Consider the following 16,105-nt stretch of genomic DNA (forward strand, 5'->3'; position numbering starts at 1 on the left):
TTCGTAGCAACCCATGACCTATGATGTCATAATGTCTCAAAAACATCTTTGTTTAAAATGTATACTGAATATTCCAATTCATCATCACCACAGTAACTTACTGATTAAGTTTAAAATACAGACTTAAAGCCATGTTAAAACATTTTCAGTGGATTCAAGATAAATTTTTAAAGAGAATAGAAATATTCTTCTGTATACTTAAACTGGGTAGAATCTTAGTTGGAATCTGAAAATTCAGCAACTTAAGGAAAAAATTGTGGATCTTAAATTAAGACTTTCAAGTCAAATAGAGCAAACTTGAAGCCCTACTTCTACATTTCTATGTTTCTAAGTATAGATGTATAATATACTGGGAGTCATAATATGAAGCAGTTATTGTTAATTCCTAAAACTTGTTATTCCTTTCACATTCACATACAAAAAGCTGATTTAGATCACTTCAATACCTAACTATATTATTCACAAAAAATATGTACAGCAAGTCATTCTTCAACTGCTTCAGAAAACTGAAGTGAAAATACTTAACACATTTAGTAAGAATTTCCATATCATGTTTTCCTCATCTAGACTTGAAAACTAGAGTAGCAAACACACAAAAAACTACAGTAGCACAATTATAAGAAAAAAACTATTCTTTTTTTATTCTTAAGAAAAAACTTTGGAAATTCTTCTAACAGACCTTGAAATCACAAGGCTGCTGCCGAAAATGCAAGAAAACAATTATGCCAGAAATGACAAAGTGTAAGACTTTATAGGCTTTAGTTTGTACAATATAAATAGAATGAAATTACAATGGTATCATGCATCCATATGAAACAGGGAAGAAGAATTTATAAGCAAAATAGCTATGTCTAAAAACAAAATAAAAAACTTACCCAACATAACCTACTTCTTAAACTAATGCTTTTAAAACAACAAAAATCAATTTACATAGTACAATTCAAAGAAACATGAATTGATATTATTAATAAATCTTGCCTGGCCTCTACAATTAACAGCAGAACTCTTAATTTCTTTAAAAATTAAGAAATGTCTTTAAATGCTAAATAAAATACTATCTGTAATATATAATCTCCTGCCATTATATCGCTCTTAAATTTTAAGTCAGTAAAGATTCCTATTTTGAATCATATCACTGAAATGGCCCAAATAACTGAAGAATTAAAGAAATAGCAGCTTCTATTAATAAGTTTAGACTAGTATTGATATATCTTAAAAAAATTATGTAATGTATAGTGTTAGTACCTCCACAGGAACATCTGAAGAATTATTCATCTAATTCTCTTTGGAGGTCTAGGGGCAAATCAAGCATCTTCTCTGAGTAAGTTAAAAGTAAGGTATAATAAGATTTTAAATACAAACCTTTAGGTTTTAAAGCAATTTGTGACTACTATGTATTCATGTAGCCTAAAGTTAAGGAGGGACGAAGACGAAGATATTTCCAATGCTCAAATCTTAAAATGTTCAAGCATTTGAAAACCTAATGAATATATTTATATTTCTACAACAATATAATATTTATAGTATGTAAATCCTTTGCAGTAGACATTGTGCCTGGCACTAGAGCTACAAAGACTATTTGCCATAGGATCATTAACAGAGGAAAAGGACTACTGTTCACTTAGCCATTAGCTATTTATTATTAATACATAAAAGTAACAAGAATTACTCACCAGGCTTCACCAAAATCAATTCTTAAAAGGATATTCAATTACAGGCAAAAAGGACACCGGAGTAAAAATAAGACTCAACTCTTTTGTCTTCGAGCTGTTCTCAATGAGCACTATGGGGATGAAGCACTGAGGAAATATACTGTGGTTGTGAGGCTGGCCTGCCACTCTGGAAGTCTGACACCAGACTGACGTCACACTCAAACATGTCATTGCAGCCGCAAATTAAGGCAGCTCCTCCAGGAAGAATCTGTTGTGATTATGCATGCCTTCCAGCCATAAGAGTAAAATATGATTTCAATTCCCTTAAAATTGGCATATAGCATAGGATAAAACACCAAGATACATGGCTGCAAATAGTTATTGAAGAAAGCATTTACTGAGTATTAAAATAAACTTAGCTCTAAATAAATGGATACTTCTTGTTTAAACTGTAAGCACACCAACTAAAATGACTCTAAAAAACAGTTTTTCCTGTTCTTTCCAAGACGATACATATTTGTTTCAAAAATTCAAGCAATAAAAGGTATATAAAAGGCTAAAACTGCCTGGAATTTCACCACCCAGAAATGATGGTGATGGTTGCTCAGTTTTATCGATCACTTACTGTGTTAAGCACTTTACAAATTCATGTGAGCCTCACAACCCAACAAGATAGATTCTATAATAGTGATCTCCATTTTACTGAAGTAACTAAGGCACAAAGTAGTTAAGTAATTTGCCCACAGTCACAATGCTAGTAAGTTAAACAGGATTCAACCCCGGGTAGAGTGCCTGCGCTGCCCAGACATTTGATTACCAAGGTATACTAACTAGCAGAAAAGATAAGAGTTGTTAACATTTTGGTGAACATCACTTCAAACCAGAGTTTGTAACATAAACATTATGGTACTTATTTAACAGAAGGAAATAGAACTATACATGTTGTTTTGCAACATGCTTTCTTTCACTCGATAATACGCTGTGGACAGGTTTCCATGTCAGCAATTACATTCCTAACTTTGCTTTTGTAATGACTGCTCAGACATCTTTGTGCTTTTCTGTGTTTAGCTATGTAGGATAATTCTCAGAAGCGGGATGGATAGGTCACAACATGTGCATGTTTTCAACATTTACACACACTATCCTCCAAAAAGAGGTAACAACGTATATTTGCACCTGGGTGCATTAAATTTCTCCTTTCCCTACATCTCAGCTCATACTGAATACTGACAATTATTTTTCTTCTTTGCAAGAAAAGTCATCACACTGTTTTAATTGTGCGTATGTTTCAATTTAAAGTGAGGTTAAACCTTTCTTCATATGCCTATTCACATAGAAGGCAGTACGGCTTAAAGGTCAAAAGCACATCAGCTATGAAGTCAGATGACCCCAGTTCAAGCCCAGTTCCTTTTCTCAACAGTTTTTTGACCACAGGCAGGTTACTTAGCCTCCCCGTGACTCCATTTCCTTTCAGAAAATAAACAATAATGTAATCCTCATGAGATTTTTCTGATTATTGTATAAGAAAAACCATGTCAAGCAATTTGAACAGTGCTTACCACATAATACATGTTTCATTAAATGTTGACTGACATTTAGTGGCTGACTGTATTTCTTCTACAGTTCCTGCCCTTTACCCAAAATGGGGATTTTTAACAGTGTGTGGGCAAACCATTTTACAAAACATATTGTACGTACCTTGTTAGAATGCTACTGATATAAAAATTTTTAGATACCTCAATCTGAGTTGTCTTACAACTAAATCTAGCACGCAACATAACTGGTGCTAAAACAAATTCCTTTCACATGAAACTGCTGTAACAAAAATTAAAAATAGCATCTCAAGTTGAGAAAACAAAATTGTTTCATCATGTAATTTGAAATATAGATAAGCAAGCCAACACAGTTTGCTATAACCAGAAGGGTTTGCATATGTTTTAGAGAAGTAGTGATTCATGATATTTCTCATTTTTTTCAGTGAAGGCTTTGTTAGTTTCAAATATGTTCAAGTTGAAGCTCCTCATACAATAGAAGAAAACAAATCCATTCTCAGAAACATGAAAAAGAAGTCAATGAAACAACTTTTCCACAGTTCTAAAAGCCAAGGACAGCCCCCTTTAAAAAACAAATCAGAGAAACTAAAAAAAAAAAAAGCTATAACCTATAAACACTGTATGAAGATTAAAATATCATAATATTACTATCCTTACCCCCAAATCAATTTGATCTTCTATTATATAATAAAGTCTTCACTGTTCTCTCATCAGACAGCTGTAACAAAACACCTCTAAAAACTTACTAAGAAGGAATTTTGTATGATCCTGACAGAGCTGGTTTAGGTGTATTCACTGTTGTATATGCTATAAAATCACCCCATTTGAAGGCAGACATTTTTGTAATAAAATTGCAGCATGATGTCTGCATAATCACACAGTGGCATGGTGGTTCTGCATATGGCTGCCAGGAGAAAAACAATACAACGAATCAGCAGGGATGTGTCAAGAGACTCTGGAAGCTTATGAGGGATACTAAGAAGCATCAAGTCAACCAAGTGTTTGGTTTATGAAGTTACCAGTACCCTGCACAGCTTCTCTAGAACCTGTGAGGGTCAGGCCCTTTTATACAGTCACCTTTTACAGAAGGACTACCACAGGGAAAACACAGTTGTGAAGGGGGGAATAAGATAAGGTCCCTGCTCTCAAGGCCCTAACAGCCTGAAGTGACAGTTTAATAAGAAGGAGAAAGAGCTGTAAACAGATCATTATAACACAACCTCATTTGTAGAGCACAGAGGAGGAAATGGCTAAATGCCTGGGGGAATCTGGAAAAGGCTTAACAAACTGACAGCCGACCTGACTGTTTCAAGAGGCGATTTCAGTTACAGGTAGCAGTAGCTATAAAAGCGCAAATCTAAGATGTAATCTAAATTTTACATTTAAAAAGGATGCCCTGTTAAAGAGAAACTATTCATTCAAGGAAAACAATAGGTTACAAATAGGGCAATTCTCACAAGTTCCTTGTAAACTTCTGCCCAGTTTTCCCCAAATGTCACTGACGACGAGCTTAGCTTTCTCAATTCTGCCCAAACCACATTTTAGGAAAAGAAGCTTAGGAGGACTGTGGATCAATGCTCCACTACTTTGTGGGAGCTAATAACGTCTTTAAATCAAGGGGAATGCTAAATCTCAATTAATCCTGATTCTCTTTTCATGTTATCTCTATACTATAGGTCAGGAACAATGCTTCATTAAAAAGCCACAGGAAAAAATCCCATGAGGGCCTCCAAAGTATTCTCCACCAAATAACGTGTTTCAGCACATTCCTCAGCAATATTTGTGATAATGACTAAAGATCTAATTGTGATATTTATAATTTTTCAGCCCTTATGTTACTCTACTTCTCAGTGCCATTTAAAACCTTGACCACTTTCTTCTTCCAAGTGCCAGCCTTGACCTTGACTTAACCTAGTTTCCCAGCATTCACTCTAGTAAACAGGCTTCTGTTCAAACAACTAAATCCAGCATGAGGTGTTCTGAATACCATAAATTGGTACCAATTTACTCATCACACATATTCAAAGTAGTTCTTTTAACGGGTAAGAAACAGATCTCCTACCAATCTCTTTTCCATACAGTAAGTAATAGTGCTGTACAACACGATGCATGCAAATGTTTCACCAGTTGACTACTGATTTTTATTGCCTAGGTTATTTAATACAAATTGTTCAGATCAGAAAAATACTAGTACAATGAGAAGAGTACAACCGCATATTATATCCCAAGTTTAAACAGAGGCAAAAATTAAGAATAATGATAATCTCCTTTCCCTCTTTTCCCCAAATCTCCAAATTCATTTATTTTGGTGTAGCATGTACCATTTGTTCATGACTTAAAAAAAGAAAAACCAAAGTAACATAATTACAAAAGTAAATTTTAAAATAATTTGAAAATACGGTGTCTTTCTCTTTCATTTCCTCATTATCGTCTGCTATAAGTTGGTAATCAGGTAAGGAGTAAATCAGCTTACAGAAATTAAACCATTACACCTAATGATTACCTGAGGTAGGCTTCAAATATCCCATGAACTTACAGCACAGGTAACCACTATAGAAAGTGAAGTAGAGTATAAGAATAAACTCTATGCCACCAAGGAAGACAATTGATGTGGGTGTGGGGCCAACAACTTCTAAACACAATGCTAGTCTCGTCATCCTCATTTGATACTAACATAAAAGTTCAGATATTTTTCATCCACTACCCAATACATGTTCAAGGGTTGCTGCATGCTATCATCTTGGTTTTCTTTTAGAGTTGAAATTTCACTACACAGCAACCCTTAGAAAAAGTAACTGGAAGAGTTGAATGATTTAAGAATCAAATGAATCCATAAACACCTGCTTAGGAAGAGACCAATTATAATGAAAAAGCCCTTCATACATTAGAATCTTCCTCCCCAGAGAGTGACAACCTCTAAAATACATTTGCTTACTAATGGGATTCAGAACCATGTAATTTGAAAATATCAGGTTCTCAACTTATCAATGACAAGTAAGGCCAGTTTAATAAGAGACTAACTTAGACATTTTTTGTTCTCCTTATTTCTTCCAAATCCTTTCTAAATTCTTTCCACTTCTTGTATGAGATTAGTAGCCACAAGTTCCTCCTTCTGAACTGTCATAACTTGCATATCTCACTAATTTACATTATTCAGGTCCAGCTTAAATGTTAGAGAGATCTACCAGCTTAAATGTTAGAGAGATCTAACCCCATCTCCCTCACTCAGGTAGTTCCAGTACTACATATTAGGAACAATCAGCATAACAAACAAAATTTGGAGACATGGGTACTTCCATCTCAAATAATCTGTCAATATAAACCATTTTCACACCAGGTGGAGAGTATATACTCATGGAGACTGGACTAACATCTAATAAGTTCATTCATACAGCCAAATACAAACCAAAATGAGAAATACAATCTAAAAAGCAGCAACACTTTGAGCAATAAAACTAATCCTATTTCTTCCCTGTGTCCTTGTTTTCATATGGCATCTCAGCTTCTGAGCTATAGGAGAAATGTGTGGTTATATTTATACCTCCTTTGGCATATTTAAACTCTATCTTTGGGTGCTTGAAGACAATTTCTCTCAACGGAAAAAAACAGACTGAGTGGTGACTCTTTTAATGGACTCTGGAATCTACATTTTCAGCTTAATCACTACAGTTCTAGAAAAATTTCCAGTCAAAGAGTATGTATGCAACAAATGTATAAAAACTTAAATTTACTGATTTTATAATTAAATATACAGTGGTAATAAAAAATTACATTTGTAAAAATTTATGCTTTATGAAAGATAATCTTCAAATTCTAGCATAATTATGATTCAAGAACACACTGATGAATATGAAATCACAAACATGAATATGAAATTAACTCAAGCTTTAAGAGTAAATATATATTTATATACACATATATATTATATATATGTGTGTGTGTGTGTGTGTGTGTGTGTGTGTGTGAATTCAGTTGTAGTTTCCTTACCTAGGTCCTAAGTATAACCTTTTGGATGAATATACATTTTTCAAAATTGACAAAAATTGCATATATTTATGTGAATGTACACTTGTGAATAGCAGTTTGTGACTTACACTCTAACTGTATATAAAATGACTTTCACTCTGAAGGAAATAAAATCTAACTCGTTTTCTACAGAGCCTGATTTACCAACAATATATCTATTATTCAAGTACTAACAGTCAATTCTACACTTGTACCATCTGCTTGGAAGACACATGGTATGTTTTTGATGCAGGAATAGAATTAAACATATGATAGTGTTACCAGTTTCATTATCATAAAAAAAAAAAAGGCCTCAAAGAAACTCTTACAATGGTTGCTTTGTGTGTTAGCTTGATTTACTTATTAAGAAACTCCTGCTTACCCTTTTGTAGGGAAGCAAGAAAATACCCTGTTTTAAAAAAGTTTTACTACCACAGTACAGGATAGACTGTGTTATGGAGACTCATGATTAAGACACAGCCTTAGGACCTAAAAGACACTTCTATCTCTACAACGGACTCAATGAAAGGTGCTGAAAAAGTAACTGACTTCATAAGTTGTCCTTGACTCACCATGATATTGCATAACAGACACAGTCACGTGGTCTCATGTCAGCAACTCCAACCAAGACCATTTGCCTGCCAACATCAAGCTTTACTGGGGTATGGCTATTTTCCCTTAAAACCAAACAAAAAACAAACTAAATACTTCTCTGCTATGAGTAACTTAAAAAACAAAAACAAGTTTTAACTGGCCACACTTCTACATTCATATTTCTGACACTGGAGGGCAGATTTCTTTTTCCTTTTTTCACTTCATTTGTATAAATTCCTTTGTCAACAAGTTTTTTCTTTCCTTTTAAATGAAACCACTTATCCTTTATTTTGGAAATTTATTGAAAATGTTACACATACTGCTGTCTAGGGTTAAAAAAATCACACAAATGGTTTGAGATTTGATTACTTGGCTAATAATAGATTTTTCATTTATTTAGCAAATATCTAGAGTGTAATGCTTTTTCCATAAAATAAGCATTTTTCTTCTAGATCCTGTAGGAGAATTAAAAAATTAAAAGAAAAAAAGAGAATGTCTAAACTAGGTGTGGGTGGGTAAAGGGGCTAGATAAGCACAGAAGTAAAATACAAGTGAGAATATTAGATATGCTACTGCATAAATGAACTTTGGAGCCAGATATGCTACTGCACAAATGCACTTTGGTTGCCTAGATCAGATTTCTGGATCAGGTCTTAGGAAAACTATTGTACTTTTCTGTGCCTCAGTTCTTCCTTCATCTCTGAAATGCGTCTAATAACATCTTCCTCATACAGTTGTTATGATGAAACAAACGAAAACATTAAAGCCTTACAACAATAGTGTCTGACATTTAATTAGAGCTCATTATGCAATAGCTATCGTTCTAAAAGACATGCAGATCAGAAAAAACAGGGAAAAATATAAATGGGCTTTGAGTTTGAATCCTATAAAGGATAGGCAGGGTCTGGAGAGTAGAAAATAGGAAGTCATGATGCAAATATATTGGGGTAAAAATGAAACGGTTAGTTTGGCTTAGTTATAATGCAATGGCTTAGTAGGTTGTGAGTATTAGACAAAGGGACCTGGGTGTAACATAGTAGGCCACAGACAGCTACTAAAGAGAGAAGGGTTATAATCAAAGGAGATTTATCAGCAGAGGACCACAAGTCACATGGAGGGTTGACGAGGGTTTGCGTTTATCACAAATGCCCTTGGGAAAGCTGATTTTCCCATGAAGTAGTTTCACTTACTGTGAAGCAGGACTTACACTAAGGACCCACCACAACAATTAAAAGCACTAAGCTGGGATCTTAGTGGGCTCCTACTGTCCAGAGGTGATGCAGAAATGAATGCGAAAGAAAATGAGATGTGATATGAACTTGAAAACAAGTTTGACTTAGCTTATATTACTGTTTAGATTTCGAATGAAATGTTCTCTTACAAAGGCTTTTGCAAAACAGCTGCTACTGAACTCTAAACCTGGTTAATCTTCAACAAATGCTGCTGTGGCAGAGATTGGTCACTGCTATCCACTGCTCATTCTTTTTTTCTTGCTCAGCTTTATTTAGGGAAGGAATGCACCCTGCAAAAGTACTACATTTCCTGGCTTCCCTTGCAACTAGGTACAGGCATGTTAATTAGGCATGGCCAATGAGGTGGGGGACCTTTTAGTTCATTTGCCCTTCTGATTTTTATACCTTCTGGACATAATGACAGCCATTTCAGAGCATGAATTAATCTTGAGAAAATCAGTCTCATCTAGGACAGTAAAGCAGGAAAATGGAAGGAACTCTGATTCCAACCCTAGAATACTTATCTCTGGGGCTGCTTTACATGAAAGAATAAACTACTCTGTGTTTAAACTGCTCACAGAAGCTCTTCAGCTTAAACCAATTACTGGCATGGGGAATAGGATTAACTCTACAAGAATAACTATTATTTAGACCCTGGGGCCAAGGAAGCTTACCTTACCAGAGCACATGAGAAAAAAGAAAAAAGAAAAAAAAAAAAAGAAATCATTAGAACAAAATTGGGATCCTTTCCAATAGGAAGAAAGTTGGAAGGAAGAGTGGATAGCAATTTGGTAGGCACCAAGAATGGTCTATCACATTCTGCGACCCCCCAAAAAAGTACATTTAATCAATCAAAATGTAATTTAAATGAAAAAGCCAGTTCTGTGTATTAAGTAACTGAAAACATTAACAATGAGCAACAAAAGATTAAGCTGCCAAAACTTTAAGTTTTGCATAACAGAAAACATCACAAAAGAGGTACTGAACTGGAAACTGGAAGGATATAATCGACTTCCTTATACAGTAAAATTACTGTCAATCAAGTAAAAAACAACTTAAAAATTGCTATACAGAAAGATTCTCCAATTCTAAATAATCTGTATAACTCTTTGAGATTCCTAAATTGGCTAAATATTTAAAAAATGTTACCTACATATTAGATATAAAAGACAAAATGAGAAAGGAATAAGGCATAATAATTTAAATAACAGAGCAAATTCTGTTCTTAAACACTGTTCTTAAAAAGTACGTTCAGATGACTGAAGATCACTGACATAAAAAATTATGACTATCTGAACACAAACTTTAAAAATGGACCAGTTTCACAGCTTTTCTTTGAAAACTTTCATAACAATATATGCTAGTGTTATCTAACTATAACAAAAAATTCCAGATTGTTCATAATTTCTTCTGGAAGTCCAAGAGTCAGTTCAGGATCTCAGCATAAATATTTAGTATTGACAGGAATGTAAATGGTGCAGATGCTATGGAAAACAGTTTAGCTCAAAAAGTTGGACACAAAATTGCCATATGACCTAGCAATTCAACTCCCAGGTATACATACTCAAATAATTAAAAACAGGTATTCAAACAAATACTGGTACATAAATGTTCACAGCAGTACTATTCATGATAGCCACAAGGTGGAAAGAATCCATATGTCCAATCAACAAATGAATGGAAAAACAAAATGTAGCATTTATAAATGATGGAATATTATTCAGCCATAAAAAGGAATGATATACTGATACATGTTACAACATGAATCACAAAACCATTATGCTAAGTGAAAAAAGCTAGACACAAAAGATCACATATTGTAGAATTCCATTTATAAGAAATGTCCCAAATAGTTAAATTCATAGAGACAGAAAGCAGATTAATCTTTGGAACTGGATAGAGGTGATGGTTACATTTCATTGTGAATGAATGTATTAAATACCAATGAACTGTACCTTTTAAAATGGTTACTTTCACATGATATGAATTTTATCACAGTTGAAAAATAACTAACGTAGTATTAATATGAAATATGTAAAGATCTGAAGGAAGATGTGCGTCGGAATTTAATCAGTTCTAGTTAGTAGTATTTTGACTTGCTTTAATCACACAATTTTCTACAATTTTTCTCCTGACTGAATATATCCTGGGACAAACTTCATTACTTCCAGACCTCTAAGAAGACTTAAAATGTGGGTCTACATTCAGATTAATCCCCACAGTGCAAATGGAATTGCCAAATTGCACATCCAACTTGTTCAGAAGACAAACAAGTTAAAAAGCATTCCGATCTAAACCACAAATGAAGGAGATTCTAATAATTTACAGTTATGAAGATCACTGAGGAAACTTTTTGGTAGTTTGAGACCCTCTAGCATCACCTTATAATGCTTTTGTTGCTTCTCATGAGAAAAATGAGATTAACAGATTGTTTCCTACTATCTTGTTCATCTACAAGGATCAGAGTGGTCCTCTATAGAAGGTAGACCACACAGCATAATGTAATGAGGGAAAATAATAAGCAAGACCTGCAAATTCTATACTAAAACTCCACAAATGCTAAAATTAAAACCCCATATTTTCTAGAAGTTTACTTGTTTGCAAATTTTCAATTAAAAGAGAGACAGAAAATTAAAATCCTGCCCTCAGATGTTTTAGGTGTAGTAAGCAAATTCTGTACTGGTCCACAATTTCTGCTCTGAGGAAAGTAATGAAAAGGGCTACATACTTCTCTCCTGTGAAATGGAAGCTGGATGTGGCTCTGACACAGGCAGTAGGCATTGGTTTATCATCTCTCCCCAAAGATGAGTAAAAAGAAGCAGTTTTGTGGCCCTGAAATATTGAGACTCTCACCTATGGGGAAGCAGACTGAAAGTAGCTATAAAAGGACAAGTACTGATGGGCACTTCCTACTGTATGGAATCAAGGGATCGCAAAAACCCTTTCCACTGGTATCTGTCCTTCATTGTCCTAAAACTGCCATCCCATTGTGGCTAACAGAAGAGATAACCCCAATTTTAACAGATTCTTTTTTCCCTTTTCAATGGCGATGGGGTCTTGCTATGTTGCCCAGGCTGGAGAAGAGTGGCTATTCACAGTCACAATGATAGCACACTATAGCTTTGACCTCCTGGCCTCAAGTAATCCTCCCACTCCAGCCTCCTGTCAGCTGGGACTAAGGGTGCACATCATCATCCCTGGCTAAAACACTATTTTTTCCAAGTAAATGTCAAAAAATTTGCTTTTAGAACGTGTATATTGTATCTATATATTTAAAGCCATATACTTTTGAAATCATTATCTAATGAAATATTACTTTTATTTAATTAGAACACTGAATGATGGTCATTGAAAATGCTTTAAGCACAAAGAGACAGTTATTGAAGCAAATTGTCTAAAATTCTGTAACTTAGTCATATTTATTTAGAGAAGGCCATTTAAACTTAAACCATTTTATGCAACAATTTTTTTTTTTTAGATGGAGTCTTGCTTTGTCGCCCAGACTGGAGTGCAGTGGCGCAGTGTCCACTCACTGCAAGCTCCGCCTCCCGGGTTTACACCATTTTCCTGCCTCAGACTCCCGAGTAGCTGGGACTACAGGCGCCCGTCACCACACCCGGCTAATTTTTTTTGGTATTTTTTTTAGTAGAGATGGGGTTTCACCGTGTTCACCAGGATGGTCTTGATCTCCTGAACTAGTGATCCGCCTGCCTCGGCCTCCCAAAGTGCTGGGATTACAGGCGTGAGCCACCGCGCCCAGCCGCAACAATTTTTTTAAAAAAAATTTTCATATGGCCTTATTTGGTTGTAAATAAGGTAGGTGTTCCTTGGGATAATGTTTTACTATGAAATGCAGGAAATTGGTTTACACTATGTAAGAGCAAAACCCACTGATAATGGGCAAGTCAGTGGGAAAAGAAGTTAACAGTAGAATTCTGTCCCAGAAAAAAAACAAAAACAAAACCAAAGTCATTCAATTAAACCAGACTTCCAAACTTCATCATTCCTGGACCTCGTTAAACTTCTGAGTGCCACATGTACTATTAACAATACTTAAGAGTTACTTTATTAAGAAAGCAACCTAGTCTCATCCTAAACAGTATCTGCAAAATTGCAGATTTTTATTTTAAAAAAGCTATATTTTTCTAACACACAATATTAAAATGAGAAAATTTCATCTACATACTACCTTGTTACACTGTAATTACCTTTAAAATACTTCAGTATCAACAGTGGAGGAAGACAGTTAGTTAATATATTAAATATCCTATCAATGATTCACATTCAAGGAAACCTAGACAATCACACCGGCACTACAAGTATCACCAATTCTGTATTAGAGGGTTCATTAATTAGCATAAGGGATGTTGGAAATATTTTTTCACAGTGAGATGAGTGATACTCAAAGTATGTGGTTGATTCTCTAGTCTTTACATAAATAAGAAACAAGATCCCTGGCAATCCTGGGTAGCCAAACAACTTTGGAGCAGTGGTCCAGTAGAGAATTTTATTTGGCTCTTCCTCCCTCGCAGTGAAGGATTCTGCTGCTTGACCCCATTAACTGAGCTGATCCCTCTGCCAGAATATTATGTTTTGAGTTAATCTTTGATGTAAGGTGCTTGTTGCAATGCCTAAAAAGAACAGAGAGGGACTCTACTATTCTTATAGGAACAGTTTAAATGACCATTTTGATACCTATTACAAATGCCCAAATTGGTTTATCTCAGCTCACAACATACTTAAAAATCATTTTATATACTATCGGTGATATGTATACCATGCTTTGGGAAACATCAAATTAAACCCATACAAAGAAAAAGTGAGAAATTCAAATCTAACAAAACAAACAAGTATGGCTGTGAATTAAAAGTCCCAGATTTCCCAGGTAAGTTACTGGTGTTCTAAAGTATTGGTATATGATCTCACAATGAAAACAACTATATAAACATTCCTAGAGTACCCTACTTAATTTACCCTAATACTTTTTTAAAAAACAAAAACATTTTAACAGCTGAAATTAGGAAGCTTCTTTCATATCTGATGGATTTTATGATCACTGTCCACCAGGCGGCAATTATGATATTGTTTGTATTACCCATGTATGCTTGAATAAAAGAGGTAGAGTGTGTGTTAATGTCTCAGCAACCCTAGAGACAATAGCAGAGCACACATTTCCACTTAGGAGCCACTGGTTGTAGGGGGAGGCACTCGGCAACAGTCTGGATACAGGGATCAAAATTAGGCTAGGTTTGCCTAACTGCAAAGCGATCTGGATGGTATCAGGTTAGATGTCACGCAATAATGAAAAAAAAAAAAAAAAAAAAAAGACAAAATTTCATTCACATGTATTGTTCCTCCTTTCTCCATAAAACAATCAAATGTTTACTTAATAATATCCCTTGGATTACATGAGTTGATTCACTGAGCAAAAATTTAGGCCAAAATTAAAGCAAACTGGCAGCTACCCCCAAGTGTGGTGTCCAATCAAGGAATGTCTTTGGCAGGGTAAGCAGAGACTCCAGCACCTCCTACTATATTACACTTTACCGACTGCACATATTTACAGCATCTGCCGAGCTCTCAAAGGCATTTGAGCTTGTCATTCCAGAATTAAACAGTAGCTAAAAGAAAACCTGATGTGTTGACATTTCAAAAGTTATTTACACATCCCTGTGGGTCTGACTCAAACATGTATTTTCTCTGGTACTGACTTTCCACTTCCTCTTATTTATATATTATTAATTGACTGTCTTTTTATTATAGGCCATTTCAAAATCTTCATAGGAAGAGGTTGGTTATGACTAAGTTGCTATTTCAATCAATAATTATTGAGTATACATTGCAATAAAGGATGGTGAGTGTGAGGTGTCCACATGTGTGAGTGCACTCTGTAATTCCCAAAGCTGAGAACAAACAGATCATTAAATTAGGCTCTGCTTACATTTGCAAAAGGAAATTGTACCAAGATTTTTACAAAGCACAAAATTATTTGAAGCATAAAACAGAAATTGTAGACACTAGGAAATGAACACAAATGTTCCTAAATCCAACCCATCTGTAACTCAAAAGGATTAAAAAAAGGTAGCTTTGTTTGAGGATCTTTCTTTGATAATCTCAAAGAAAGCTGGACTGTGGGTGTGTGTGTATAAATATATGTAAGTATGTATACCAATATAAACATACATATTCATAAATATACATAAATATATATATATATATACACACACATATATATTTTAGAAATGGGGGTCTCGCTATGTTGCTCCGGCTGTCAGGCTGGTCTCAAACTCCTAGGCTCAAGCAATCCTCCTAACCTCAGCCTCCTGGGTAGCTAGGACTTCAGGCACGTGTCACCATGCCTGGTAATATTTTTAAAAATTAACTGAAGTCAATTGTTTATTCAGATTCCCTTAGGCTTCACCCAATGCCTTTTTCTGTTGTAGGATACCACATTATGTTTAGTCATCATGTCTCCTTAGGCTTCTCTTGGCTATGATAGTTCCCCAGACTTTCTTGTTTTTGATTATCTTACTGAAATAAAGTATGTAGTTTCGTTTGTCTTTTGTCTTACAGACTCCCTCCATTTCCAAAGTTAATTAGGTGAGCACCTTTTTGCCCCATGACGTTCAGTGAGGTTGCGTCACACATTTGTAATAGCCTCCTTTGTCATAGTCTGCATTCTACCTTGGGATCTCCTTTGACATCCCCAAGGATTTTTTGCATACAGTCAGGTTTTACTTTTTGTGTTGTAAACGTCAATGGGTTTTGACAGACAGTGTCACATAAACATAACTACAGTATCATATAGAATAGTTTCACCACCCTAAAACTCTGCTGTGCTTCACCTACTTAACCGTTCCTCCCATCCCCTAAACCCCTGATCTTTCCACTCTATAGTTTTGCCATTTCCAGAATGTGTATGGGAATAACACAGTATGTAGAGTTTTCACATTGCCTTCTTTCACTTAGCAATATGCAATTTAAGACCCATTTATGTCATTTTTGTAGCTTGACAGCCCATTTCTTCTTACTGCTGAATAATATTCCATTATTTGGATATACCACAGTT

The 16,105-nt window shown here is 34.9% G+C and overlaps 1 protein-coding gene across 45 annotated transcripts in view; it reads right to left on the reverse strand.

Annotated features, from left to right (window-relative positions):
- Positions 1–16,105, reverse strand: part of LOC105481328 (pleckstrin homology domain containing A5) — a 250,885-nt gene that overhangs the window by 138,557 nt on the left and 96,223 nt on the right. For 5 of the 45 annotated variants that reach the window (XM_071072145.1, XM_071072147.1, XM_071072143.1 and 2 more), the window contains exon 1: positions 1,674–1,817. The exons of 39 other annotated variants lie outside the window; for them this stretch is intronic. The gene's annotated coding sequence lies outside the window, so the exon portion shown is untranslated. Of the gene's footprint in view, positions 1–1,673; positions 1,818–16,105 lie in introns of those variants that run through there. One more of the 45 variants, XM_071072126.1, reaches the window with a different exon arrangement.

This window comes from Macaca nemestrina, chromosome 10 (genome assembly GCF_043159975.1).
Source record: "Macaca nemestrina isolate mMacNem1 chromosome 10, mMacNem.hap1, whole genome shotgun sequence".
Lineage (NCBI taxonomy): Eukaryota > Metazoa > Chordata > Mammalia > Primates > Cercopithecidae > Macaca > Macaca nemestrina.